Raw genomic sequence first — 27,449 nt, forward strand, 5'->3', positions numbered from 1 at the left:
AACTAAGATCCCTCATGCTGCATGGCACAGACAAAAATAAATAAATAAATAAAAATTGAAAATTAAAAAAAAAACCTGGGGGGGAAAAAGACTTATACAAGAATGTTTATAACAACTTTGTCATAATGGCAAAAACCTGGTAACAAGCCAAATGTCCCTAAGCTATTGAATGGTTAAACAAATTACAGTATATCAGACAAAGAAATACTACTCAGCAGTAAAAAGAAATGCATTACTGATACATACAACAAAGTGAATGAATTTCAAAAACATATGTTGCATCAAAGAAGCTAGACACAAAAGAGTATATACAGAATAATTCCATTTATATAAAAATCTACAGGTAAAACTAAGCTACAGGGATGGAGACTGGAACAGCAAATGCCTCTAGATGAGGGGTAATTGATGGAAAGGGACTGGAGAAAACTTTCTGGGGGATAAAAATATTCTATATGTTAATAAGGGTGCATACATCTGTCAAAAACTCATTTAACTGTACACTTAGAAGCAGCATTTTATTGTATGTAAATAACCGTGTAAGAAAACAAATTTGAATGCTTTGACAGGACATGCACTTTCTAGGTCCTGGCTATTTACAACACTGCAAATATGCTAGTTGGTTTACACCAGTCCTGGGAGAGACCTAAAAATCTGGGAGGAGTATAGAATTGATTCTTAAGAAGGAACCCACTTCCTTAAGAAGGAACCCACTCCAATGGAAAAGAAACACAAATGAAAGAAGTTGAATATTCACTTGGCATTGGGTCTTACACTGCCTTGGACTATTTCCCCTTTTCCATATGTCTCCTCTCTAAGGTGAGATTTCAAACTCTCCAAGGGTAGTGATGTGTCTTATAAGCCTTTGCATTTCCCATAGCTGTGGCAGTATTTTATGCAGACAGAATTTGGTAAATATCATGGAAAGAGAGAGAGAGAGCTATGATTTAGAATATTTTTCAATGGGGTTTTGCATACGTTACCCGGAATGGTAGACTACGAATCACATGAGAACCAAGACAGTTCTGTGTTTCCCAGTCTGTCACAGTGTCTGGCACATGGAAGAATATTGTTTCATTGATTAACTGAATCGTACACTAGAGAGAAAAGTAAATGAGCTCCTCTCAAAGTCCTGTTGTCTCCCCTTCACCACCCCCAACAATCTCCCAGCAGCGGAAATCTTTAAATATGCTTTTTGTTGTTTTACAGACTTTTGCATTTAAACTGGGAGTGGCACCACCCCATTTTATTAGCTATTTCTCATACCAGCCCTGTGAGGTTAGCGCTGTTATCTGCCTGTTACAGGCAAGGGCACTGAGAGGTGAAGCCTCTTGCCCGGGTTGGGATCCACAATGAGCTGCTGGGAGGAGTGGGATTTGAGTGCCCATGTTCCCCTTTCCAGCCGGCTTCACTGGTCCAAGGAGCGTGTGGCTTCCTACAAGATAATGAAATGTGGATTTTCTATACTAGACTTTGAAAATCATTTTAAAGGCATTTATTCCAGAAGAAAGAGTTAGGATTGTAATTCTTTGGCTGATTCCTTTTCCTGAGATCTTTTTAGCTACTTGCTGGGCTGCCTAGACCCAAGGTCTTTGAAATGACTCAATCCATCCAGAGATTCAGCACCGTTAGTTCCTGTTCAGATACCCTGACTCGCAGAAGTCACTCTCCCTTCCACAACTTTGCAGTAGAGCCCTCCCAAACAACGTAACCTTAAACAATATTTTAATTGGAGTAAAATAAGTTTATAAAGTTGGAAGGGGATTTAGGGTTTATCTAATTAGGAAAACTTTAATTGGTTCGTGAACTTCCATAAATTTAAAATGTATGTAAAATTGTGGGTAAGGATGGATATAACTTTTTTTTTCTTCTTGAGAAGGTCAAGCTTTCAGATTGCTCTTCTTAAAAGTGGGCTTGTTTCTAACAAACAGGAAAATGGAAGCTCAGCAAGGTTAGAGAACACGCCTTAAGGGTCACAAAGCCAGGTGACCGGATCCAGAACCTCAGTCCTCCAGGAAGACAGCGGAACTGACTTATCTTGTTTCCCGGAACATGCGTTTCTTTTGAAGAATTACACCCACAGGTTCTTTGACTCCTATACTTTGTTCTAAAGAATTGGTTTCCCTAAAATTGTATCCTTCATCAAGATAAAACCACCAGTCTGTCCTTTCCTTCATCTGCCTAAATCAGCTCCCCTGGAGGACACTCGGTGGAGGGATGCAGGTTTTCTGTGTCCTTTCTCTGAATGGCAGAGGGAGCCTCAGCAGTTCCCAGAATTCTCAGTTCTGATAACTTGGCCCAATGTGATCAACGATACTATTATTGCATCACTCACTAACTCCCTCCAGACAGCAGATTCAATTAAGACAAGTGGTTTTCAACCTTAGCTTCACTTTAGATTTTCCCCAGGGAGCTTTTAAAAACCCCCATACCCACAGCCAGCCTGCACCCTGGACCAATTAAATGCAGCCCTCCAAAGGAAGGACTCAGTCAAGAGTATTTTTTGTTTGTTTGTCTTGTTTGTTTGCGGTACTCGGGCCTCTCACTGTTGTGGCCTCTCCCGTTACGGAGCACGGGCTCCGGACGCGCAGGCTCAGCGGCCATGGCTCACGGGCCCAGCCGCTCCGCGGCATGTGGGATCTTCCCAGACCCGGGCACGAACCCCGTGTCCGCTGCATCGGCAGGCGGACTCTCAACCACTGCGTCACCAGGGAAGCCCCAAGACTATTTTTTAAAGCTCTTCAAGTGATTGCAATGTGCAGCCAAAGTTGAAATATACTAATAGAAGCAAGAGAAAAAAAAAATCGTATTGATATTATGTACCGGGTTTTACATACACTAGCCCTTTTTCCTCTCCCAGGCTCAGAGAGGCTCTATTAACTTTTCTAAAAATCACACAGCTGGAAAGTGACAAAGTATAGCTTTAAATCCAGATCACTGTAATTCCCGAGGCATGCTTTCTTCACAGGAACAGATGGTTTCCTGAAAGCTGTTTGTAAAATAGAGATTTAGCGACAATCAAATGAGGTGACATCTGTCAAGCACCTGGCACGTAGTAGGTGGTCCTGAATAATCTCTATGTCTCCATTTCTCAGCCTATTCATTTATCTAGAACGTTCCTCCTGGCCGATGCCATGCCATGACACCAAGACTTTAGGTCAGGGAACTTCGGGTTAACCCCGGCAGCTATGCAGTTATCATGCCTTCTTTATGCACTAACCATGTTACATTGTAATTCATTATTTGAGATGTTAGGTTTTAGGGAACTTAAATTGATGGAATATAAACTGAAAATATGTCCTCTTACCTATTGCAATCATGTTATAGATGCTCTTAGCTTTATGTATTTTAATGTTCTGTAGTCATTACTTCTCTGTCTTGTCATTATAGAATGGGATAATTCCCCATGTAACCAATGGGAAAGTTGATGTTGGTGGCACTGCCCAGCCACACAGCTGTAACTTGATGTAACCAGATCATCTATCCATCCATCACACTGTCTTTGTAAGACTAGAGCAGGGGCCTGTGCCCTAGTAATTCTGAAGTTTTTCCTTTTCTTCTAGTCTATTTATGAGACTCATAAATCATTAAAAAAACCTTTTTCTGACTTGGTGGCATTCAGTCAAGTAGCATATGGATGGGAGCACAGGCTTCAAGACGAGATGCCTCCTTGGGGTGGGATAAGTGTTGGCACCTGCCAATGGGGAAAGGCAATGACCTTGTTCAGAATGCCTCTATCTGCTGACAGGTACTGAGGGGTTTGACTAAAGCAATAACAGTTATGATAGCTAATGTTTAGAGCAGCCACTTAGTCCAAGCATGTCCGAGGTGCTTGGTGGTGAGAGAGATAGCCAGGATTCAAACCCAGGCAGTCTGAACCTGGAGTCTGGTTTCCAGCTCCAGTGTTATACTTCAGGAGGCACCAGTGGGCTGGAGGGGCTCTCACAGAGGGAGGGGGAGTCTGTGTCAACCTCAGAGGAAGAGGGAATGAGACATGGAGCTGGCCGTGACCATGCCGTTATCCTTCCTTTGTCCCCCTCTTCCTGCCAATCACTATCCACCCACCTCCTTCTGAAAGAAGGAGACACAGGAGTCAGACACAGGCTTCGTTGAGCAAGAGAGGGGAGGGACCAAACATCCATCTCGTCTTCTCACTTTAATCTCTTATTCATCAAGCCTGCACTGAGTGCTACCCGTGTGTCTGACACGGTTTTCAGTTCCTTGTACATGTGAACTCAGAGAGGTCAGGTCACTTGCCCGAGGTCCACTGCTCTGAAGGGGTGAGGGCTGCGTGTGAACCCAAACGTTATCAAACTGATGTCATGCAGTGCCCAGCCTCTCACTTTGGGAACTTTCTACTCCGTGTAAGGGGTTTTTAACAGAGATCCTTGGTAGCGCATAATAACTCAAGTAAACCACCATTAAGTTCTCATCGGAGAAAGGAAAGTTGGGGGCCTTAGACTTGGAGGTTTCCTTCTTGAGAAGCCTCACTGTGCATTTGTTAGCCTCCGTTTGGGTCCTTTTCTGAATATTGCACTAATATGGCCGTCTTTGTCTTAATGACGATAGCACTAGATGCTGTTGTGCAGAAACTGTAATGTGTCAATAGCTTAACATCATTAACTTATAGTTCGCATTTCCATAAGGAGCCAAGGCAATTCCAAGTCAGGAGGGGCTGGATGGGGTGGGAGCTCTGCTCAAACACAGACTGACAAGGGGCTCTGTCTTTCTCAAAACAGGGATTCAGAGGATGTCTTGTTCATTGGCATTGAGCTGGCAAAAGAGGAGGTGGCGGAGGAACACGTGTGAGAGGTTCTTATGGGTCAGGCCTGGAAGCTGAGCTCATCAGTGCTGCTCTGATGAGTTCCCATTAGCGGGAACTCACTCCTATGGCCATAGCTTAGTGCAAGGGAGTTTGGGAAATGTGTCCAAGTGGGTTCCCAAGGAGAAGAAATTCGGGTTCTTTTTCCTTTCTTTTTCTTTCTTTTATTTTGTGTTTTTTTGTTTGTTTTGTTTTGTTTTTTGGCTGTGTTGGGTCTTTATTGCTGCATGAAGGCAAGCGAGGGATTCTCTTGTTGAGGAGTACGGGCTCTAGGTGAGTGGGCTTCAGTAGTTGTGCCACATGGGCTCAGCAGTTGTGGCTCGCAGGCTCTAGAGCACAGGCTCAGTAGTTGTGGCGCACGGGCTCTGCAGCATGTGGGATCTTCCCGGACCAGGGATTGAACCTGTGTCTCCTGCACTGGCAGGTGGATTCTTAATAGGGAAGTCCCTATTTTGTTTTTTGTTTTGTTTTGTTTTTATGGTTTGTTGTCATTTTATGGCCAGTGGTTTGAGGGCTGAGCTGCCAATGGAAAAAAGAATAATGAGAAGAATCTTCTGGAGTGATCCATGTCTGGTGCTAATTCTAAGTGTGAAAACAATAAAATCTCATTTTTATTTAGTCTTTTCTATATACCAAACTGTCTAAGCCCTTCATTTCATGGTTGCACTTACTCTTAAAGCAGCCTTGCACATGGGTTTTAAAGTGTATCAATGGTATAGTTCCACTCTTGGAAAGGTAATAAAGAGCTAACATGCCCCAGTAGGTCCATTCTCCACCCTCCTTTCCCTTGCATGTGTCCCAGAGGTTGGTTTCCATGGATGAGTCACCCAGGCTTTCTTGTCCTCTGGCTTCTGGTTGGATTTGGTCAATGGGCGTCCCCGGCAGGAAATCAGAGTTGAGTGTACTGTTGTGCCCCCTTGCTCTGTGCTTTGGAAGTTGCTGTGCTCCTCTATCAATGGCCACAGCTCCTGTCAGGCAGCCACTCTCCCGCGTCTACAGGTATCACTAGGTCCCATGAGAGGTCTCTCTTTCTGCCCCTTCAGGCCTGGGATGACCATGGCTTCCTGCCTTTGATAGTCCCTTGGTGCTTCATCAGCCCTTGACGGTCCCTTAACCCTCCCCACATCCCTGTAAATAGTTCCTTCCACGAACTCTCCTCAGTTATCCCTTGGGGAGTGCCATCTCTTTCCTACTGGTTCCTGGCTGACTCAGCTAGGACTTGAGAAATTATACTATCCCTTTATTAATTATAGTGTCTACTTTGGAGTCAGGAAGACCTAGTTATGAAGCCCAGTTTGATGGCTTACTAGTTGTGTGATCTTGAGCAAATTACTCAATCTCTCTGGGCTGTAGTTTACTCATCCACAACATAAAAGATAATGGATTTGGGAGGATTAAAAGAAATAACATATCCAAATTACCTAGCCCAGTGTGTTGCACGTAACCGGTGATTAATAGAATTAGAAATGGCAAATGATGCCATGGAAATATGTCAAACTCAATTATTAAATTAATTCAAATTAAACTGTATGCAGTCTATTAAACTGATGGACATTTTTAAAAGATGATGATTCCCGGTATTGATGGTGATGTAGGGGAAAGGCATGCACTGCAAGTGAAGTATAAAATTTGGTAAAACCTTTCTGAAGGGCATTTTATCTATAGGGATATAAAGCTTAAAAAATGTACATTCTTTTTGGTCCAGCAATTCACATCAATTTTCTGAATTTATCCTGAGGAAATAATCCTAAGGAAAAAATCAGACAAAGATGCAAACATGTTCACACTATCATTGTTTACAATAGTTAAAAATTGGAAATAACAAATATTCAACAACAGGGAATTGGTTAAATAAACTTTGGAACATTTATACAGACAAATAGATGAATATAGAAAGATGGCCATAGCACATAGGAAGGAAAAGAATCAATCACAAAAAAGTGTTTGTAGAGCATTATTTCATATTTTTGTAAAACTGTAAATTGAAGAGCTATATATTGAAATACTAATTTTGGTTATTTCTGGATGGTAGGATCACAGGTGATATTTTCCTCTATTCTTTTCTCTTTTTTTCTGTATTTTCTGACTTTTCTACACTGAACATTTTTTGTACAGAACATTATGTAGATAGGATTGTTCTTGGCTACAAGTAACAAAACTCCAAACTACAGTGGTTCGGCAGCTCAACAAGGCGAGGACCAATGTCTGAAATTTTCATGGTTTTTCCTTCATGGCCTTAACATGGCCACTGCTGCCCAGTCATCACATGTACATTCAGAGAAGAAAGGGGAACCAGAAGGACCAGTGCCTCTCTCAAGAAAACAAAAGCTTTCCCAGGGACTCCATGACAGACTGATGCCTCATAGGCCAGATCTGTGTCACATGACTACTGCTAGCTGGAAAGCGGAAGAGAGAAGGGAGTTGGGAAATGAAAGGTGAGTCAACCACTTTGCAATGTCTGCCGCAAACACATATTGCTTTTGTCATAAAAAAATAAACGTTATTAAAAATTTCAAGCAAGTTATTTCTTTTTTCTTGAGTACTTTCATGCTTCCCTCTGCCACCTTCCCATCCATGCCGGCTGCAACAGCCAGAGATTCATATTCACTGAGCCAAGAGGGTGAGGAAGGATGAAGAAACTTGAGCCAAGGCTGCACCCTCCAAGGCAGTGGGAGTGGAGAGATGGGCAGAGCCCCGAAGGCCTGGGAAATCAGCCTGTTGCTTTTGCAGCCAACCTCATCTAGGTATCCCTGGTTTGAGGCTGTGGCTACACAAAGCTTATCAACAGAGACTTTTGCAACTTCAGTACCTCTGGCCCTGCTGTTATTTTCTAATGTGCAGGACTGGCCCTGATATTTTGTCCAGCTTGCTTTGGGCTCAGCAAGGCTTCCCAGATAAAGAACGTGCCCATGACAGCAGCTGAGGGAATGGACTAGATTGCCTGGGTCCAGATCCTGGCTGTGCCACTTACCTGTTATATGACCTTGGGCCAGTTACTTAAGCAATCTGTGTTTCTGCTTCCTCAACTGTAAAATGGGAATAATAGTATACTTTTCATATGGTTGTTATGAAAGATTAGATGAATCAGTATTTGTCAAGTGCCTGCAATGTACCTATCACGTGGTAAGTGCTATAGAAATATTTGTTTAAAAAATAAATAGATATAAGAAAGACAGAAACAGCCATTGCTGTCTGGACCCAATTTGTTTGAAGCTACATCTTACTTGACATAAATCTGAAACATCTAAAGCTGCAAAGAAGGGCTGAATTTTCTTTTGTTGCCTGCTGGCTGCCCCATGTGGTCTCAGTGAGGGGGAAAGGAGAGCCCACGGGAAGCTAAGAGCCATGAAGAACCTATTGCAGCTCATTTAAATCTTACAAGGCAGGTGTATACTGCCCTCAGTTTACAGATGGGGAAACTGAGGCTCAGAGAAGTGAAGTAACTAGGCCACAGTCACATGCATATGAATGGTGAAGCTGGGATTCAACCGCAGCTACCCTGCATATTGCATGATAAGAATGATATTTACAGAGGGGAACTTTCCTGTACAAGATCCTAAAATGTTAACATACACATCAATCCCTAGTTGAACAATACTTAAGGAGTTTTTGCTTAAAAGGCTCTATAACAGGGCTTCCCTGGTGGCGCAGTGGTTGAGAGTCCGCCTGCCGATGCAGGGGACACGGGTTCGTGCCCCAGTCTGGGAAGATCCCACATGCCGCGGAGCGGCTGGGACCGTGAGCCATGGCCGCTGAGCCTGCGCGTCCAGAGCCTGTGCTCCGCAACGGGAGAGGCCACAACAGTGAGAGGCCCGTGTACCGCAAAAAAAAAAAAAAGGCTCTATAACAAATCTTTTTGTAAGATGCTGTATTTCTCTATATTTAATTTGGAATTTTGTATTTTCATATATTGTGTTTTCTTATAATATATAATGTGCCTCTCTTATTTAAAAAATAAATTCCAAGGCTGAAACTCAGCTAAAATTCTTTTTTGGGGGGCCAGTGGAGGGAATGGTGTTGGGGTTTTTTGCCCCTTTTTTTGTTTGTTGCAGTTTTGTGGGTTTTTTTTTTTGAAGTGTAGAATATAGTATCTAAATACAGATGTGCCCCTACAATAAATGATCATTTTGTTGCCAATTCCAGGCATATTATCTTGAAGCTCAAAGCCTGGCTTAAACCAGTGGAAATCATCAATAACTAACATCATAGATATCTCGCAGGTCCAAATTCCTCCATTGCTCCCCTCTGCTGTGTTGATGCCACCTTTGCAAATGCCAGTTCCAGAGAGATACAACCAGACATTGCTCAATGGTTTTCTTCGTGACTATGATCAACTTCAAGCAAAGTGTAAATGTTTCAGGAGACTTCCTTATTCTTTCCCTTTAAGAAAAAAAATCGCCAAGCCCTACCCAACCCCACCCTTAGCTTCTAAGGTTCTGGAGCCTGCTATGCAAGAGACAGAGCCAAGGTAAAAAGAACTGAAAACAAAATGGGCTTTTTTTTTTTTTTTGAAACTTTTGTTCCCAGCTCTTATACCCCACCTCCCTATATTGCGGAGTCCCAGGATCTGGGATCTGACCCTGACCCGTGCCACCTGGGGACCTCTCCCTGGCCCTGGGCCAGTCCTAGGCAGGCTGATGTCTGTCCCAGATCAGCCCCCAAAGCCATCAGAGGGGAATTAACTCTTTCAAAAGACATGGGCTAACCTCCAACAGCCCCACCTTCCTATTTCGAGTGCTGATCTTTCCACCTTTATACTTTTGGCTTCATAGTTGTTCTCATTCCTCTGCCAGGGGGTTAAAGGGTGCAAACAGCCAAGAAGCAGCTGCAAGGAAGCTCTGAAGTGCCTATCTGGTAGGTAGGGCGACTGCCGCAGGCAGGAGAGACCTGGAGAGAGATTAGGTGAAACATTAGCCATGGCCTTTTGGATCCAGTCCAGTGTCTTTCAATTATTTCTTTATGTGCTTTGGGTCCTGGGTTTATTTGGCATGGGACAGGCCTCCATTAGAAGATTTCGCAATGATTTGCCATGTTACAGTTCTAAACATATGTGAACTCGTCACCAAAGGAAATTTATGTTTTACCATCTTTTCCCCCACCTCTCCCTGGAGAGCTGCAGGGAAAAGCACTCCAAGCAAATTAATCAAAATGACTAGGTAATGCTCTAAAAATAATAAATGGTGGTGTAGTCTGGATCCCTTTCAAGTTTGAGCTCATTTTGTGAGCTTGAATATCCATACATCACATCACGTGTATATATTTTTTATCAGAGTGAAGTAGGCAATTGCATAGGAACAGATAAGTTATTAAGACACATAAATGCAATTAGTCTCATAACACTGGACCGCATTTTAACTAAGTTAATTAAGCAACTCGGCCAAGGAGCAGGCAAAGGGTAGGTGTCTTAATGATTCCTTAACTTGCTTCCAGAAGCCAGCTATGCAAATCAGGACAGGCTACAGGCTTTGGGCTCTGAAATCACGGCTGGCCGGAAATGGAGGCGAATTATAACAAAAAGGGAAAATATATGTTGTGTCTTCCTGGGCTTCCCTCACCTGCTGACAGAAGATGCGCTGTTGCTGGACAAAGGCAGGAGGACTGGAAATTTTTGAAAACAGGTTCCCAAAAGTCAGTGGATAATAATGAAAAAACAAACAAGCTGACAGCATTATTATCATCATATTTTCAAAATACCATCCCCCAGATCAGCTCTAAAAGAATGTTTTTATATGAAAAACAGAAACAAAAAACAAAACAAAAAACCTGTAACTGGGCCCTGGGTTCTCCATCACTGGAATAAGATTAGATAAGCCTCAGGGTGAGGTTGAGAAGGGAAATCCATATTGGAAAAAAGGAAAGCCCGGATAACCAGGATAGGTTCTTTTCTTATTTTAACTGATGCAGTTCTTTAATTTTCACTTGACCTCTTTCCCTAATATATGTCCCAAATATCCAAGAGCAAGATGTTCTTTAAGGATCTGTATCCAAACCATCCACAGCCCTCGATGATAATTTATCCACGTCAGACAGGGGCTACTAGGCCAGTGTAATGGAGAAAAACTAGGAGCAAGCACTGCCCAGGTTTGTCATATATGCCCTTTGTCTCCAAATCTGAGCCCTCCTGTTATTAGGCTAAACCACAAGGATATTTCCAACCTAAGGAATCTCGTCCAGCCTCAGAATGCTTGTTAGATAATTCCCACATCTTCATTCTCCAGAAAGGGCTGATTGCAGCGTTGCTAATCCCAACCCGTTTAGCCAGCCTCCATTCATCATGGCTGGCAGGAGAGACTAGAGGGTTATGGGTAATTGAATCGCAGCCAGCCTTCCAACCTAATTTAAGTCAACCCTTTGACCTCTTTCCTGACCAAATCTGCTGCCGGAGCTAGTAAATAAATATTGTTTTTCCATTAGAAGAGGCCTTTTCTGAATGCCTACTATGCGTCAGCTTTGTGCGACGCATCCTTTATCTCACCCCATTCATTCATGCTGTCAACACTTTCGTGGGAACCCAGACACGAGGAATTAACAGATAGTGAAGATGAGTGTAAAGGTCATCTTGGGGTCAGCCCGGTGGGGGAAATGTGTGCTCTGCGGACACCCTGACTTCCTATCTTTGAAAGGAGATAAATCTTTACCCCGACAGAAAGCCCGAAGCCCCCTGCACACAGGAAAATGAAACGATAAACATATCCCTTCTCACAAAGAGAAGTCACGTAGGTCTTCGAAGTCCAAAGACCTCCATTCCAGTTCTCCCTCCATCGTATTTGACACACGATGTCAGGTACCAGTTTAACCTCTCTGGGCCTCAGGGTCCTTATCTGCGATAAGGGGGGTGTGGGGGAGGTGCTTGTCGAGGGAGGGAGTAACAGCCCTAAGTGGCAAGTCTATCGTGAGGATTTGGGGATTAAGTGACATATCGTGGAGGGAAGCTCCTTGTAAACTGTAAGTCTCTTCACAGATAGGAGATTATTGCTAATTACTCTCACTCACTCTCTGTTAAAACTGCCAACCAGCCATGAGATCAGTGAAAGGAGAGCTTCTGATCGAAGGTCTAGACGGACAGTATACACTCTTATTTTAAATAACGGAAGCATAGGTGGCATTTCTCATGAAATTTGCTTCATTTATTTTCTTTGGTAAAAACCTCTGGGTCACCATCATGTCTGCTAAGTGTATATATGATCTGGGTTTTGTGGCCAGAAAGCTTTCTAACATTTCAAATTTGGCAGGAATCATGTTCCCCCACCTATTTTTCATCCTGTTAGAAACCGGCTCACCAGTGACTGGTAATGTTCTACTATCAGCAACCCTCGAATCCACGCTAAAGTTGGCACTGAATTGTTACAGATAATATCCTTGGCACCAGTACTTTTTTTAGGAACGGTGAGTCAAGGATGTGCCGAGGTTTGTTCAGGGAAAAATTAATGTGCTTGAAAAATTTACTTTCCCTTTTTAATTCCAAAGTGATACGAGGCCCCTAAAATTTTACAAGCAGCCAGGAGACCCTGAGCAGCCCGAGAGGGTGGGTTTAAGTGATGATGTTAATGGAATTATCCGTTGATGCTGGATAACTGTCTGCCGCCGAGAGGTAATTATCCATGCAAAGATGAGGTATTGCTGAAGATAAACACTGAAGGAGAGCCCGCAGTGTTTGTTTTCCATGCTGCAGCTTAATCTCCTCCACTGTTTAACGTCATCAGCATCGCTGCTAGTCCTGAGCCACACAATTTCGCTTGAAAGAAATTAAATCCCCGGAACATACATGCAGTTGTAAAGCTGCAGGAGATGTGGGTTGGGATGTTTTTGCTGCTATCGTCAGTGGCAAACAAGCGTTCTCTTTTACCCCATCCTTCTCCATTGTGTGATAAAAATGAGAGCAACATTTGTTGAATGCTCACTGCGGGACCATGCCCTACGTTAGTTAAGTATTTGATATACGTTGTTCTATTTCATCTTCATGCCCAACAATTCCATGAGTTAAGTGCTAGTCGAGGGAGCTGGTATCAGAGAAGTTAAGTAACTGGTCCAAGATCTCACGACCAGCGAGCAGTGGAGTGAGGGTTTCAATTCTGGCAGACCAGCTCCAGCTGTTCACAGCAAACCACTAGAACACACATGTTTCCCCATCTTGAGTCTGCTCTTCTTGACTTTAGAGATGAGTCCAGGCAGTTTTATGACTTCTACAGCTGCCCCTGCTATCTTTACTGGAAGTCTGCCAGATCTCCCATCCGGTCCTCTGTCTGGATTCTGTTTTATTGAGAAAGAATTTGCATCCAACCCTGTGTGGCCTTATCCTGAGCTTTGTAACTCACCTCGGAAGGCCTTCTCATTGGCCAACTTCCCTGCCTTCTTCAGCCAATCTGTAAGTAATCACTGCCTCCTTCCTCTAGGTTCTTTCCCCCAAAACCTATGAAAATAAAACACAAAAAAACCTAAAAGAGGCCTTCCCTGGTGGCGCAGTGGTTGAGAGTCTGCCTACCGATGCAGGGGACGCGGGTTCGTGCCCCGGTCCGGGAAGATCCCACATGCCGCGGAGCGGCTGGGCCCGTGAGCCATGGCCCCTGAGCTTGCGCGTCCGGAGCCTGTGCTCCGCAATGGGAGAGGCCACAACAGTGAGAGGCCCGTGTACCACAAAAAAAAAAAACAAAAAAAAAAACCTAAAAGAATATTTCAGTGCACAACTGTCCAGCCTCCACCAAATCCAACAATTGTTGACATTCTGCCATATTTGACTGACTGATCAATCAACCTATTTTTCTTTCTGAGCCATTGGAAAGTTAGGTTCAGAAATCATGGCATGTCAACCCCCAAAGCGTCATTTAGCAGGCTTCTCCTAAGAATAAGGAGCATTTCCTACATGACCACATTGCCATGATCAGACCTGAGAAAATGATAATTCCTTAATATCATCTATTATCTAGTTCAGTGGTAGATCTTTTAACCATTCCTCAACTGTCTTTTATGGATTTTTTTAAAATTAAGTTTCATGCATTTTATTGGTAGTATGTGTCTCTAGCCACTTGTAATCTAAAACAGCTCCCCTCCCCATCTTTATTTTATTTCCTACACTACATTTAGTTTTTGAGGAATCCCTCTGGTTTTGGGGCAGTTGAATTGCTTCCTATCCTAAGGGTCTCTGCTCGTCTCTACTTTCAACTCTTAGCCAGCTGTTAGTAAGATGGCAGCTCTAGAATTTCTATACGGGTGGGGCTTGAGGGGAGTGTGCAATGTGGTTATAAGGTGTTGGAGGGTGAGTGGACTTTTGCATAAGAAAAGCACTTAAAAAAACTTAAATTGTTGATTTATTTGACATGGCTGCTGCCCTTACATAGAGGTAGTCTGTATCATAGAAGAGGTGATAAATGGTAAGTGATACAGACTCTGAGCAAATTAGATTCAAACGTCAGCATTGCTACTTACAAGCTGTGTGACCTTGAACAAGTTACTTAACCTCTCTGTTACCCAGTTTTATCATTTGTAAAATGGTGGCGATAACAATAGAATCTAATTCACAGAGTCCGGCTGAAGTGAGTTGATAAGCACAAAGCAGTGAGAATCCTTCCTGGGACAGCATGTTATTCATACATGGTAGCAATCATCATTGATATCCCTCTCCTACCTTCTATCAACTTCCTTCTCTAGTCATTTCCTGGAACTGGAGCATCCAGCATTTCTGCCTGCCTGATAGTTTTACCCATTGACTTTCACTTTGTGTTCAATTTATTCCGATTGACCTGGGGAACCCTCAACCACATCCTCCTTCCTCTCTCCCCTGTTTTGTTTTGTTTTGTCTTTCCAGTCAAATGCTTTTTAAAAATATCTATTTGGTCCTCCTTTCTTCTATTATCTTGTAAGTCTGAAATAAGTTCCTCCCTTTCTGTACTGAGCCATAGCTTCGCCCTTTGATTGAAGATGAAATTACATCAGCTGTTTCTAGTCCAGGACGACTTTCTTGCTTAAATGAAGGTCAGAGCTTCTTGGTTCCCATTCATTCATTCAGTCAGACCGCCAGTCATTCAGTGCACTTTGGGACCCCCATGAGGAACTGGGCACTGGCTGAACACTGGGGATACACCAGTGAACTAGACACCGTCCTGGCTGTGGACAGATAACCAGCCAATTACTTAGAGTGCATCTTAGCGGCAGTTAGGCATGGGTTGAAACAGGTAGCTCTGGACCCTCCCTGCACCCGGACCACTCTAGGAGAATCATCGAAAGCGTGTTAACGGGTCCCTTTCTCCACAGGTGTACTCTCCATTGTTCTGAAATTCCTACCAGAGGACCGCTAGAGTAGCTCGTGTTGCTTCCTGTTTCTCTACAAATCCTTTAAACATTTCTAGAACCATTTAGAGCTTCAGCTATTACGGCCTGTTTCCACAAAAGTGCTTGTATTTTATTAGAATAACTGTAATAGCACAACATCCTCGTCTGAACAATGGGGATAATAATAGTACCTACCGTCTAGGGCTGGTATAAACATTAAACAAGTTAATAGAAAAATGCTTAGAATGCAGCATGGATTTGTATGTGTGAAAAATAAATTAAAATAAAGTTTGTTGAAATATGATGGAGTCAAAGACAGTATGACTCAGAGCAGGTGAGCTTTGAGGGGGTTCAGGGGCCTTGACTTAAGAAGCAGATGAGGCAGGAAGCATTTGAAGACATTATGGAGAGGTTAGAGGGAAATCCAAAGATGAATTCTGACTACTTAAAAAAACATTTTTGTTTTAATGTGGCCTCATGTACTTCCTTTATTCTGAGTTCTGTACCCTAATCAACCACCTCCAGAACAGATACATCATCATTTGGGGGTGTATCAGGAAAGAAACTTGTTGGTAGAAACAGTTTCCATGTGTCTCCCGAGTTTTGCACATCTTGTGAGCGGGGAGACTCACTCCCTTTGGGAATATCTTTTCAAGGATGTTTGTATAGTGAACAGCCTTGACAGATAGAAATGGTCTTTCCCTCCGAAGCAAAGGGCAGAACGCTTACTGCCATTATAGATGTTCAGGTTCCCCAAGCTCAGGTTCCTCTCCTGTAATGAAGTTCCCATGCAGACAGAGTCACCTGGCCCTCTTCTCATCATCCTACGGGAATTGGGGGTCAGGAAGCTGACACAAATGCGGATGCTCTGACTGCTGCCGTTGCTGTGAGTAATAAGCGGTCCTTTGTCTCTGAACCCGAAGTCTCATGTCTTCTACCAGCCTTCACAAAACTACAACAGGCTAATTTGTTAACTTGCAAGTACGGTAAAATCTTAGACCCTTCAAGGTTCTTGACACAACTGTTACAGTCTGGGCCCCTCCTCCTCTCACAGTTCCTTGCTGGGGCAAACAGTCCTAGGTGGTTCTTGGAGAGTGGGTGGTCCAGATCTATACCACATGATCCTGCCTCTTGGATAGGAAAAGCATGTGGACCAAAGGCAGACAATCTATAGGATAGCTAGTGATCCATAAGGTGGTCTAACATGCAAGCTTTGTCCATTGGTGACAATAATAACTAACTGAACCAATCAGATCCTCTGTCTCAGGAACTGAGCTGAGGATACAGAGAGCCTGTCAGTTACAGTAGTGGAAGCAGCCATGGCGTGACCCGCAGAGGCAGAAACAAACAGCAGAGGCAGGCTAATGGCAGTGCACTAGACAACAAGGAGGGTCAGTCAGTCAGGGCACAGGGAGGAAAACTGTGGCACTGTCTCCATGAGCCCTGACCTCAAGGTTGCTCAGTGTCTTGGTCTGCTTGGGCTGTTTTAACAAAATACCATAGACTGTGCAGCTTATAAGCCACAGAAATTTATTTCTCGCAGTTCTGGAGGCTGGGAAATCTGAGATCAAGGCGGCAGCAGATTCAGTGTCAGTGAAAGCCTGCTTCCTCCTGGATGGCTGTCTCTCACCGTAACCTCAGGGACAGAAGGGACAAGCAGACTCTCTTTCACAAAGACACTAATCCTAATCATGAGGGTCCTTCCCTCGTGATCAACATCCCAAAGGCCCTAACTCCTCATTCCACCACTTTAGGGGGTAGGATTCCAACATATGAATTTTGGAGGGACACAGCATTCAGGCCGGAGCCCTCTGCCTCCTGCTTTTCTCTTGGTGAAGCCTGATTATTCAATAATTTCCATATTCTTTGAGGCCTGGCCTAAAGGCTAAGAGTCATCTTTTTTTTTTTTTTTTCAGCTTTTTGTCTTTCCTTTTAATAAAGCAGGGGAGGTCTCACTATCATATAATGGAACCACTACTGCCTCTCCCCAACCCTTTCTCCTCCTCACCGAGACCAGGTTATTACCTAAAAATGGTAACTCTATTCTCTTCCCTCTTCCCCATTTCCTCACCCGCTCCTTACCCTATCTAGTACCTCCATCACTTCAGCCCCGTGTCCCATTTTAACAAGAACGACAGACTACTCTACACTTGACCTCCTGCTAAATGTGCCCATTTGTGACCACAGGCTTGTAAAAAGGAAAGTTTGAGGGAGTCTTGCCTCTGTGGCTTCCTTCTCCCTTTCTAATGCAACAAAGCATTCCAGTTCAGTGACTCCCCGAAGACTATGGGCTTATAATGTCCCCATTTCCTGTGCTTTTTCTTTCTTGTTTTTACCCTAAACCTTTGTGTTGTCTGGGCCTCTCTGAGCCTCCCCCATGCCTCCTTTGTTAGTGGGGAGGGCATCCCAGCACCTGGTCCAGCAACTGGCACGTGGTAGGCACTAAATTACCATAAATTCCCGGACTCTTTCACCCCACCCTTTTTCTCTATCATCCTAACCCTTCTCTCCCACACTCTCTGCATCTCTTTGTGCTCTTAAAATACATCTATGAAGAATCTAGAGGAAGAAGATAAAAGCAAAGACTAAAGAACGCTTAATAGAGCACAATTTTATTTTCCAAACGATAAAAAATACGTAATGTGTGCTTTTTTGTAAATGGTTTTACAGATGACAGTGATAATCTAGTAAGTGTTTAGAGGACAAATAATTAGGTTTTAACAGCCTTCTGCTCCTTGAGCATTTAAACATTTTACAAAGCAATCTCTACCACCAACACCCAGCACAGAAATAGTTTTGGGTTGATTTAGGTTGGCTCTGTTGTACAGTATTTTGGGGACGGATTTTAACACGGTGCTATGGGGAAATATTTCTTTTTCAGATAGTGTTGTTTTTGAAGTATGCGTCAGTTGGGTGAGCTTGGGCCAAGACTGGGTGACAGCTACATGCATTTGGCAAACTCTCTGGGGGACAGAAGTGGGAGGATGCAGACCTAGTGTGCAGAGATCATGTTCTCAGTGTCAGGTAGCAAGGTTCACTGGGTCTCTCGACCATCAGCCAGACCTAATCCACCAAGAGACCAGGAATTAGAAACAGGCAGCCTCACTTAAAAAACAAAAAATAAACCAAAAAACCACACTATGAGTTTTTAAAATGATACAAATTATGTGTGAACATTGTAGAAACATGAGAAAATATAGCCAGGAAATTAATAAATAAAATTATCCATCATTTCACTAGCAAGATATAATCACTGTTAGCATTTTTATGCATATCCAGTTTTATTTTCAGTGTATATGTATATTTTACACACACACACAAACGGGGACATATTACAAATCATATATTCTTTTTTATTTTTTATTTTATTTTATTTTTTTTGCGGTACGCGGGCCTCTCACTGTTGCGGCCTCTCCCGTTGCGGAGCACAGGCTCCAGATGCGCAGGCTCAGTGGCCATGGCTCACGGGGCCCAGCCGCTCCACGGCATGTGGGATCCTCCCGGACCGGGGCACGAACCCATGTCCCCTGAATCGGCAGGCAGACTCTCAATCACTGCGCCACCAGGGAAGCCCCTTTTTTATTTTTGCTTACACTTTTCTGTGGCCAAAAATTATACATCCACAGTTAAATGGCTACAAGGTATTTCATTGTATGGATGGGCTCTAAGTTAATTAACCTATTTGATCATTTAGGATGTTTTCAATTTTCCATTATTATAAATAATGATGTAATGAACACCCTTGTGCATACTTCTTTGAACATTTGTCTGACTATATCCTTGAGATAACTTTCTAAAAAGGAAATTTCTAGGTCAAATGGCATGCATATATTCAGAGCTTAGATACATACTACAGCTATACCCTCCAAAAAGTTTCAATCCATTACAGTTTCACCAGCAGTCACATCGGATTTCTAAGCAAAGTTTTCAGGCCAAGCTCAATTCTAAGAAGGAGTTTGAGAATCACTTGCTGCTGAAAGTCAGAAGATGGCTTGATGTATGTGCAAAATGTTGTTCATACAAGGCTCTTTGGTGCTGTGACCTAGGTCAATTCTACCACAAAGAAAAAATATCCTTGTGTATGGGGACATCATATATACATTGATCATGAAAGTAAGCCAACAGTTTTCAAACCCTTAAAGAAATAAACCCAGTCCAAGAAACCTTGGTCAGAAAAATAAGTTAGCAAAGTAAGTGTATTTACTTTTCACTGGTGCATGACATATTACCACACTTAGTGATTTAAAGCAACATACATTTGCTATCTCACAGTTTAGGTAGGTCAGGAGTCTTGGCACACCTTCTCTGGGTCTTCTAAAAGGCTGCAAAATCAAGGTGTCAGCCAGGGCTGGGTTCTCAACTGCAGGATCAGCTGGGGAAAGGTGTCCTTCCAAGCTCATTCCATTTACTGCTGTAGGACTCATAAAAGCTTGATTCTTCAAAGCCAGTAAGGAGAGCAAGACTCCATAGACAAAGCAGAGTCTTGCACAGTGTAATGTAATCATGAGAGTGATAGCCCATCCACCTTGCCATATAACAGAATGTAATTATGTGAATGGCATCCCATCACTTTTGCCATATTCTGTTGGTTGGAAGCAAGCCACAGGTCCCAGCTACACCCAAAGGGAGGGGATTACACAAACACATGAACACCAGGAGGTTGGGATCATGAGGGCCACCCGAAGTCTCTTCATCATAGTAAATAACTCTGAAATCTCTCTCCTTAAATTGCTTTCCACATGAGTGATCAAGGAGGCTGAAGTCTTGGGAAAATGTAAAATCTGAAACTCATCAATCTAAAAATGTTCATTCTATGTCCCTCGTTTCAGCTGGAGGTGAATAACACGATATTCTATAAATAATCCTTGGCCTGAGATAAATGTGGTATCTTCAGAGGTGTACCCTGGAGTGGGTGTTCCATATTTTCTTGGGAATTCAGGTCTACACCTCTATGACTCAGTTATTTTCTCCCAGTTTTGTCTTGTGGAATGAGGTGGCTTATTCCCAAACCCATGTCATGATGACCACAGTTGAGATATTTTCCATGTGAACTTGTGCTTGCTGTTTTTATGTCTCTAATTACAATGTCTCCCCCAAGACCCAGCCGTGAGCCTTCACAGCCCTTTCAAAAATTTAAAAAATACAAAGGGAGGCAGGAAGATTAAAGTGTTCTTGAAAAAAGTAATAGGAATCACGTTATCAAAAATGGGCACTAATGAATTTCGTCATTGGTGTCCGCATTTTTATCTTCCTTTTTACAACTCTAGGGAGAGTTTATGTTCTATATTTCACACACTCTTTTCCGTACGGTCCATCACTGCCTTCACTGTGAAGCCTCTATAGTGTAGCATTTTCTTAGGAAAACGTGCATTTCATGTATCTTCTCATCATTGCTCACAATGAACATCATTTGAGATTGCATCAAAAAACCTTGGAGGGAGGGGAAGGGAAGAAGTTCTCTTAAAACACTTATCCTTAGTCCCCTTCTCTTCCTCCAACTGGTTCCCTTCCCAGACCTACATTTAGAGAAAAACAAACTGTGATGGTCCAGGGGTGAGTATAAAAAATGACTGGAAGGATCGTCAGCTTCAGTCACACAATAAAAACTGCAGAGATTTCAAAGGCTTGATTTCTATGTAACTACTTCACTAATCAAGTTATTCCTTCCAAGGGAACCAAAGGGAAGATGGTGATGGTGGGATAAAAATGCTTTATGTGTGGTATTCAGAGCCTATCCTTTTCCCCTCGCCTGCTCAGCTTCTTGCCCCGCCCTTTTCTCTAAGGAAAGGAAAAGCTTTGCAGAAAGATTCGCCAGAGAAACCTGAACGGGAAATAGAAGACTGTTCCACAGGGGGTGAGGCGGGGTGGGGGGTGGGGGGAGTGGATCTGACCCAGGACTGTGTTTGGGGAACTGAGCTCTTCATTGCCAGGCAAGATGAAAGGCGAACTAGGAGGGAAACAGAATGCACTTAGATAAAAGTTTGGTGGGGCTAGGAATTTGGTGGGAGGAAGTTAGGGCAGGGCAGGGCATTTTAGTAACAGTCACGCTAGACCTTATACTTGGACCCTCTTAAATATTTGAGGGAATTGTTAATGAAGATTAGTGTTCCTAGTTAGGCTGGCTTATTAATTGTTACATGACTCTGACACCTCGAAAGCATGTATTATTAAATGTAAGCATGTACTGTCATGACCTCTCCCCAGCACCAGCATGGATTTCCTACAGCTGCCATAACAAAATACCACAAACTAGGTGGCTTAAAACAACAGAAATGGGGCTTCCCTGGTGGCGCAGTGGTTGAGAGTCCGCCTGCCGATGCAGGGGACACGGGTTTGTGCCTCGGTCTGGCAGGATCCCACATGCCGCGGAGCGGCTGGGCCCGTGAGCCATGGCCGCTGGGCCTGCGCGTCCTGAGCCTGTGCTCCGCAACGGGAGAGGCCACAGCAGTGAGAGGCCCCCGTGCCGAAAAAAAAAAAAAAAAAAAAAAACCAGAAATGTATTATCCCATAGTTCTGGAGTCTAGAAATCCAAAAGCAAGGTGTCAGCAGGGTCCTGCTCCCCCTGAAACCTATAACAGAATCCTTCCTTGCCTCTTCCTAGCTTCTGGTGGTTGCCAGATATCCTTGCCGTTTCTTGGCTTGCAAACATTTCATTCCGTTCTCTGCCTCTGTCATCACATGTAATGTGCGTGCGTGTGTGTGTGTCATCCCCTCTTATTATAAGGGCACCAGTCACATTAATTTAGGCAGTACTAGCCCCGTATGACCTCATCTTAGCTAATTACATCTGCAAAGACCCTATTTCCAAATAAGAGCACATTCTGAGATTCTGGGTGAACATGAGTTTTGGGGGGAACACTATTCAACCCAGGACAAAACAGAACATAAAGAAACACACACACACAAAGCTACTAGCCAATTAAATTTAGTCTTTATGCTCTAATGAGTCAGTCTTGGAAACAAAGCTAGTTGTATTCTGCTTGGGGAAGGAATACCTTCAAGTTCTCTAATCCTTTCCTAGCCAGCAGACCTCACTGCAAGCAATGGGCTGTACCTTAAGGCTAACCCTATTCTCCAAACCATCTCTTTCTTAAACATTCTGCACAGACACACTCACACACACACACACACACACACACGCACACACATGCTCACACACACACACACACACACACACACCACCATCACCAACACCACTAACAGGAGAAGGGAGATCTTGATGGTTCTGTACACCTGCCACCTCCAGTACCTGCAGACAAAGCACTCTGCATTTTCCCTGGTTTGGAGCAGCAGTACATTAGCCCCATTGGTATCCAGCATCACACAGAGGTAGGGTCTCTGCAATGCACGTATCTCAGGTTTGGCCAGGACTGCTGGGAGGACTGGAAAACCAGGGACCCCAGGGCTATCTTGTTATGGGGGCACAAGAAGGTAGAAAGGGTACAGTGACATTAGGATACTGCTCCAACAGATGACTCCCCGCCCGCTTAGCTGAGGACGTCTTACAAGAACCTCATTCACCAAGTGCCAGAAGATGTCTAGGACCATATTTTGCCCAAGCAAGGGGTCTGCATCATTCAGGACAGGTAGAGCCCAGTCTCAGACTTACCCCAGGCTCAGGTGTGCAAAGAGAACATAGGTTTTTAACTTTCTATAACAGACCCAATTGTCCTTAAGTGTCCCCTGACCCCTGTGCCACTGACTCGTGAGAAGTGCAGGAGGAACTGAATTGTGGTCCAGTCTGGTAGACTCAGGCTATCCCAGTAAGCAGTCTCTTTTGAGTGAGTCAGTTTTTCCAATTTACGTCACTCTCACTGTTCCTCTCCAAGATGGTATCTGGGCATGCGGGAAGCTCAAAGACTTTGGGCCAGTGCGGGAGAGGGAGGCCCTAGCTAGGAGCTAGCTGGTATCTGCAGGGGTGACTGGTCTGCTATTAGCCCAGGCTGTTCAGAAGTCCCCTGCTGAACTGGGCAGCTGCAGCCCTTGTGGTCTTGTCTGTCCCGGCTTGGACAAGACTCAAGGTCCCCACTGCTGACTCCGCCCCACCGCAGCCCTCGTGGCACTCTAACGGGACTTCCTCTCGAGCCCCAGCTTGGCGAAGGGCGCAGCACATGCATGACCACTGTCTCATCTAGGGCCAGGGCACAGGTACTGGGGGACCCTCAAGAAGACAGAGCCTTGTGTCTCTGGCTGTCCCATCTGGGGCAACTCCAGCCATCTTTAATAATTCCCAGCTATATCCTCTGCCCAGGACCAGGGCAGGAGCTTGAGAATGACACAGAGGAGATTTTGCATTGCCACATTGCACTGGCTAGCTCAGCTCTCTGAACAAATGTGGCGCTGGGGGTCGGGGCAGAGACTGGGGTTAAAGTCTTAAACGCAAACAGGAGGACAGCAAGAGTCTTAAGGGAAAGGCACTGTGCTCCCAACCTAATCCCAATATTAATGTAGGAAAAGGCAGTCCATAGTACAGGGGGTTAGGGGCAAAGTGTGGCACTGAAAAGACAAGTCAGAAATTAAGCATTAAGCTCCAGACCAGTGTTCTCCGATAGCATTTTCTGTAATGATGGACATTCTGTATCTATACTGTCTGCTATGGTAACCACTAGCCACACGTGGCTATTGGGCACTCGAAATGTGAGTGGTGTCACTAAGGATCTGAATTTTTAAATTAACTTAATTTTTAATTAATTTGAAGTTAAATTTAGATAGCCTATACCTTAACCCATATGTATCCCGAACTCCTTTGGTACTCTGGTGAAGGCCATGAGCTATTTCTCAGACTAATGTATAAAACAGATAGGATTACAATGGAAACCAATTAATTTCATGTTTATAGTGTTATTTAATTTTAAATTAAAAATTAAAAAATTATTTTATTTTTGAAAGTGTTGATGATATAGTATTCTATATTTTTCTTTATTCATGCATTAAACATCAGTCTAGCAGTGAGCCTAATCATCATAATTTAGAAGTAGTGATGAACATAAACAACATTTTGAGGTATCTGATACAATGTAACATGATATGCAAATGCTTATGATTTACACACGTGATAGAGTCCCAGGTACTGCTAATACTCTAATGGTTTGTGTTCAGTTAAGAGTTAGTAAAGGAAAAGCATGTAAAAGTTTTTCCCATCCAAGTTTACAAACCCCCTGAATTCTTTTCACAGCTCTGTTGAAGATACAGGGACCTAGGCTAAAAACCCTGCTCTAGATTTCTGTAAACAAGACAGGTTGATGAGTAAGGTTAATGCATTCAAGAAATATTTATGGAATGCCTTCTACATGCCAGGTACTGTTCTAGACACTTGGGATGCAGTTGTGAATAAGACAGACAAAGTTGGAATTTTTCTACAAGTTTTCAGCAAGTTTATATTTCAGTAAAGGGGAAATACAATGAATCAATAATCCTATCATCTCAGATGGCAGTAAATGCTGTGAAGAAGACATAACAGAGAGACCTGATAGAAAGTGACCCGAGGGAGAGTGGCTATTTTAGACTGGGTGACCAGCAAGGTCTCTAGAGAAAGTGACATTGAAGTTGAATCTTGAATGAAAGGATCCAGCCACGTGAAATCTAGAGACAGCACCTTCTGAGCTTGGGGACAGTAGATAAAAAGACCCTAGAGCTAAAAGGGGTTGGTGTGATTGGAGTTGCATAATCAACAAGAGAGAGCACCATGGAACTGAGGTCAGAGAGGAGGGGAGGGTCCAAGTCAGTGCTAGAATCTGTGAGTTGTCACAGGTGGCAGGGAATTCAGATTTTATTCTAAGTCCACTTAAACTAAAAGGTGGTTACGTGACGCTCTCGGTGAAGATTGGATGAAATGGGGAAGTAGAAGCAGGAAGTTCATGCAGGAGGCTGTTTTAGTCATTCAAGTGCAAGGTGATGGTGGCATGTGACTATGGAAGGCCCAATGGAGAAAGAGAAGTGAATGAATTTAGGACATGTCTCCAGGTAGAGCTGATCAACTATAATTAGACAGCACCACGGAAAGAAAACAGTCCCCGAGTGACTCAGGGCAGCGTGATTTACTGAGAGGAAAGAGTGGGAGGGGCGGTAGATTTGGCACAGAAGCGAGACTTATATTTTAGTTTTATTAATGCTCTTTAGGTGTTGAAGTAGAGAAGTTGGTGTATATGAATCTGAAGCTCAGTGAAGAAGTCAAGACCATAAATGTTGGATTCACCATCACAGAGATGGTGTTTAAGCCACGGATTGAGTGAGATCACACAAGAACAGTGTTTGTACAGAAAAGAAAGGGCTGGATCTGAACCCTAGGAAAGGCAAGTATTTAGGGTTCGTTTTTTGATGATTTATTGTGCACCCTTTTTTGGTCTGTACTTTCAGGTTCATGTGCGCGTCGTAAGGCAGTAAAGTTAGCGTGCACCTCCAACCCCGAACAGCTCCTCGGCTGCTCTGGTCAGTTGTGCGTTAACATGTGACCTCATAAGGCTTCTGAGAAAATACAATTATCCTATTTGCAAGGACCCATTCCCATACACTCCCATAACTAACATCACAGTGATGCTTCCATGGGGCATTTGCCATTCTGTTTTGGTAAGTCCAGGATCTTTGAATCTCCTTCCTGTATTGGAAGAAGTCCCCACTTTGTGAGTTCTTCCTTCCTCTATAGATTTCCCAGGGTGCGGGCAGGTGATCTGGTTTCTGCCAATCAGATATGCCCACCCCAGACTTCGAGCAGGAAGCTAGAGACACAAAGTAGCAGATCCTGTCCCCAGTCCATTCTGGAGAAGGTAGTTGCAGCCACATTCCCTCCACAGTCAGGGGTGGCAGAGGTCCCAGCAGTGTCAGTGGTGCAGACTATAATATCTTTGCACAGGAGAGAGCAGGAGCGTTTCCACTGGAGCTGTCTATGGAGTCATCTGGAACTTTCTTTGTTAGAACACATTCTCCACGTTTGGCTTGCTGGTCTTCCTGGAGATTCTATGAACCACTTTTTTTTTTTTTTTTTTTTTTTTTGCGGTACGCGGGCCTCTCCCGTTGCGGAGCACAGGCTCCGGAGGCGCAGGCTCAGGGGCCATGGCTCACGGGCCCAGCCGCTCCGCATCATGTGGGATCCTCCCGGACCAGGACACGAACCCGTGTCCCCTGCATCGGCAGGCTGACTCTCAACCACTGCGCCACCAGGGAAGCCCTATGAACCACTTTTAATACATTCCTTTTCTGCTAAACCAGCATTGATGTTTGGGTTTCCCAGGAAACAAGCAGACAGAGATTTGTGTGCAAGAGCTTTTTGGGTGGAGCGGCCTCGGGATCAACATCTGTGAAGGGTGAAGTATACAGGATGGGGCAGTGGAAGAACTTGAATCCCCGTCTGATCCCATGGGGAGCTCTAGAGCTGGGAGTTGCCCTGAATTGAGCTGAGGGAGCTGGGATTTTTTACCCCTACTGCCCCCGCTGCCCAGTCACTGGACACAGGTGGCCCCAGGGAGGTGGGCATGTCCTTGGGTAAGATGACTGTCAGATTGAGAGCCATTCCTAGCCAGGGATGCAGCAGCTCCCTGACAGGAAACTGTCAGCCGCCAGCGCTCTCAATCTCCCAAACAAGCTTTACAGTTTGGAAATCCATTATTCCCCTGAAATCTAATAATAATCTGCTTATGTTCTTCATAGTTCGAATAAGAAACGGAGGCTCAGAAATATTCAATGAACTGCTAGAAAGTGGTGGACATGAAACTCAAACCTTAGTCTTAGGATTCCGAATCCTGTTGCTTTGCCTGCACCATGTGGAACATTGAAGAGGAACAGACAAACCCTCAGGAATAGTCAAACTACCCAAGAACCAGAGTAGAGCTTGGCAGTTTTAAGATTTTGAGGCACATCACTTTGGGAGCTTTTCTCAGGAGATCTCAGTTTAGAAAGGATTTGGGACAAGGGAGTCCAGTTGGAACCACCATTTGTGAAGGAGTCTTGCCGTATATGCCTGTGCAAAAAAAAAAGGGGCCACTGAACAGCAATCGAATCCCCATGCTGGATATTATTTTTTGACACGAGGCATCTATTCCTACCTTCACTCATGTTCCCTCCTAGGGTCTGATAGGCAGCTGGGGTTCTGGGTGAGATTTAATGTCTGCCAGGGAGATACACTTGCTTGATATTCGGAAGGCAGAAGAGAGATGGAGACTATTTTCCTATAACTGGGACAGTGGACAAAAGTATAGAGCAGCAGCTAGACTGCACATCCCCTGCCTGGTCACCAGTGGCAGGAACAGAGATGGCAGCTGCGTCAGCCTTTTCCCAACCTCCAGCTTACAGCTACAGTGGTTGGTTTTGAAGCCAAAAGGCCAGGAGCTGTTCCCTGATTTCTATTCCTCCATCCCTTCCAAGTTTTGTT

This window comes from Lagenorhynchus albirostris, chromosome 4 (assembly GCF_949774975.1).
Source record: "Lagenorhynchus albirostris chromosome 4, mLagAlb1.1, whole genome shotgun sequence".
Taxonomy (NCBI): Eukaryota; Metazoa; Chordata; class Mammalia; order Artiodactyla; family Delphinidae; genus Lagenorhynchus; species Lagenorhynchus albirostris.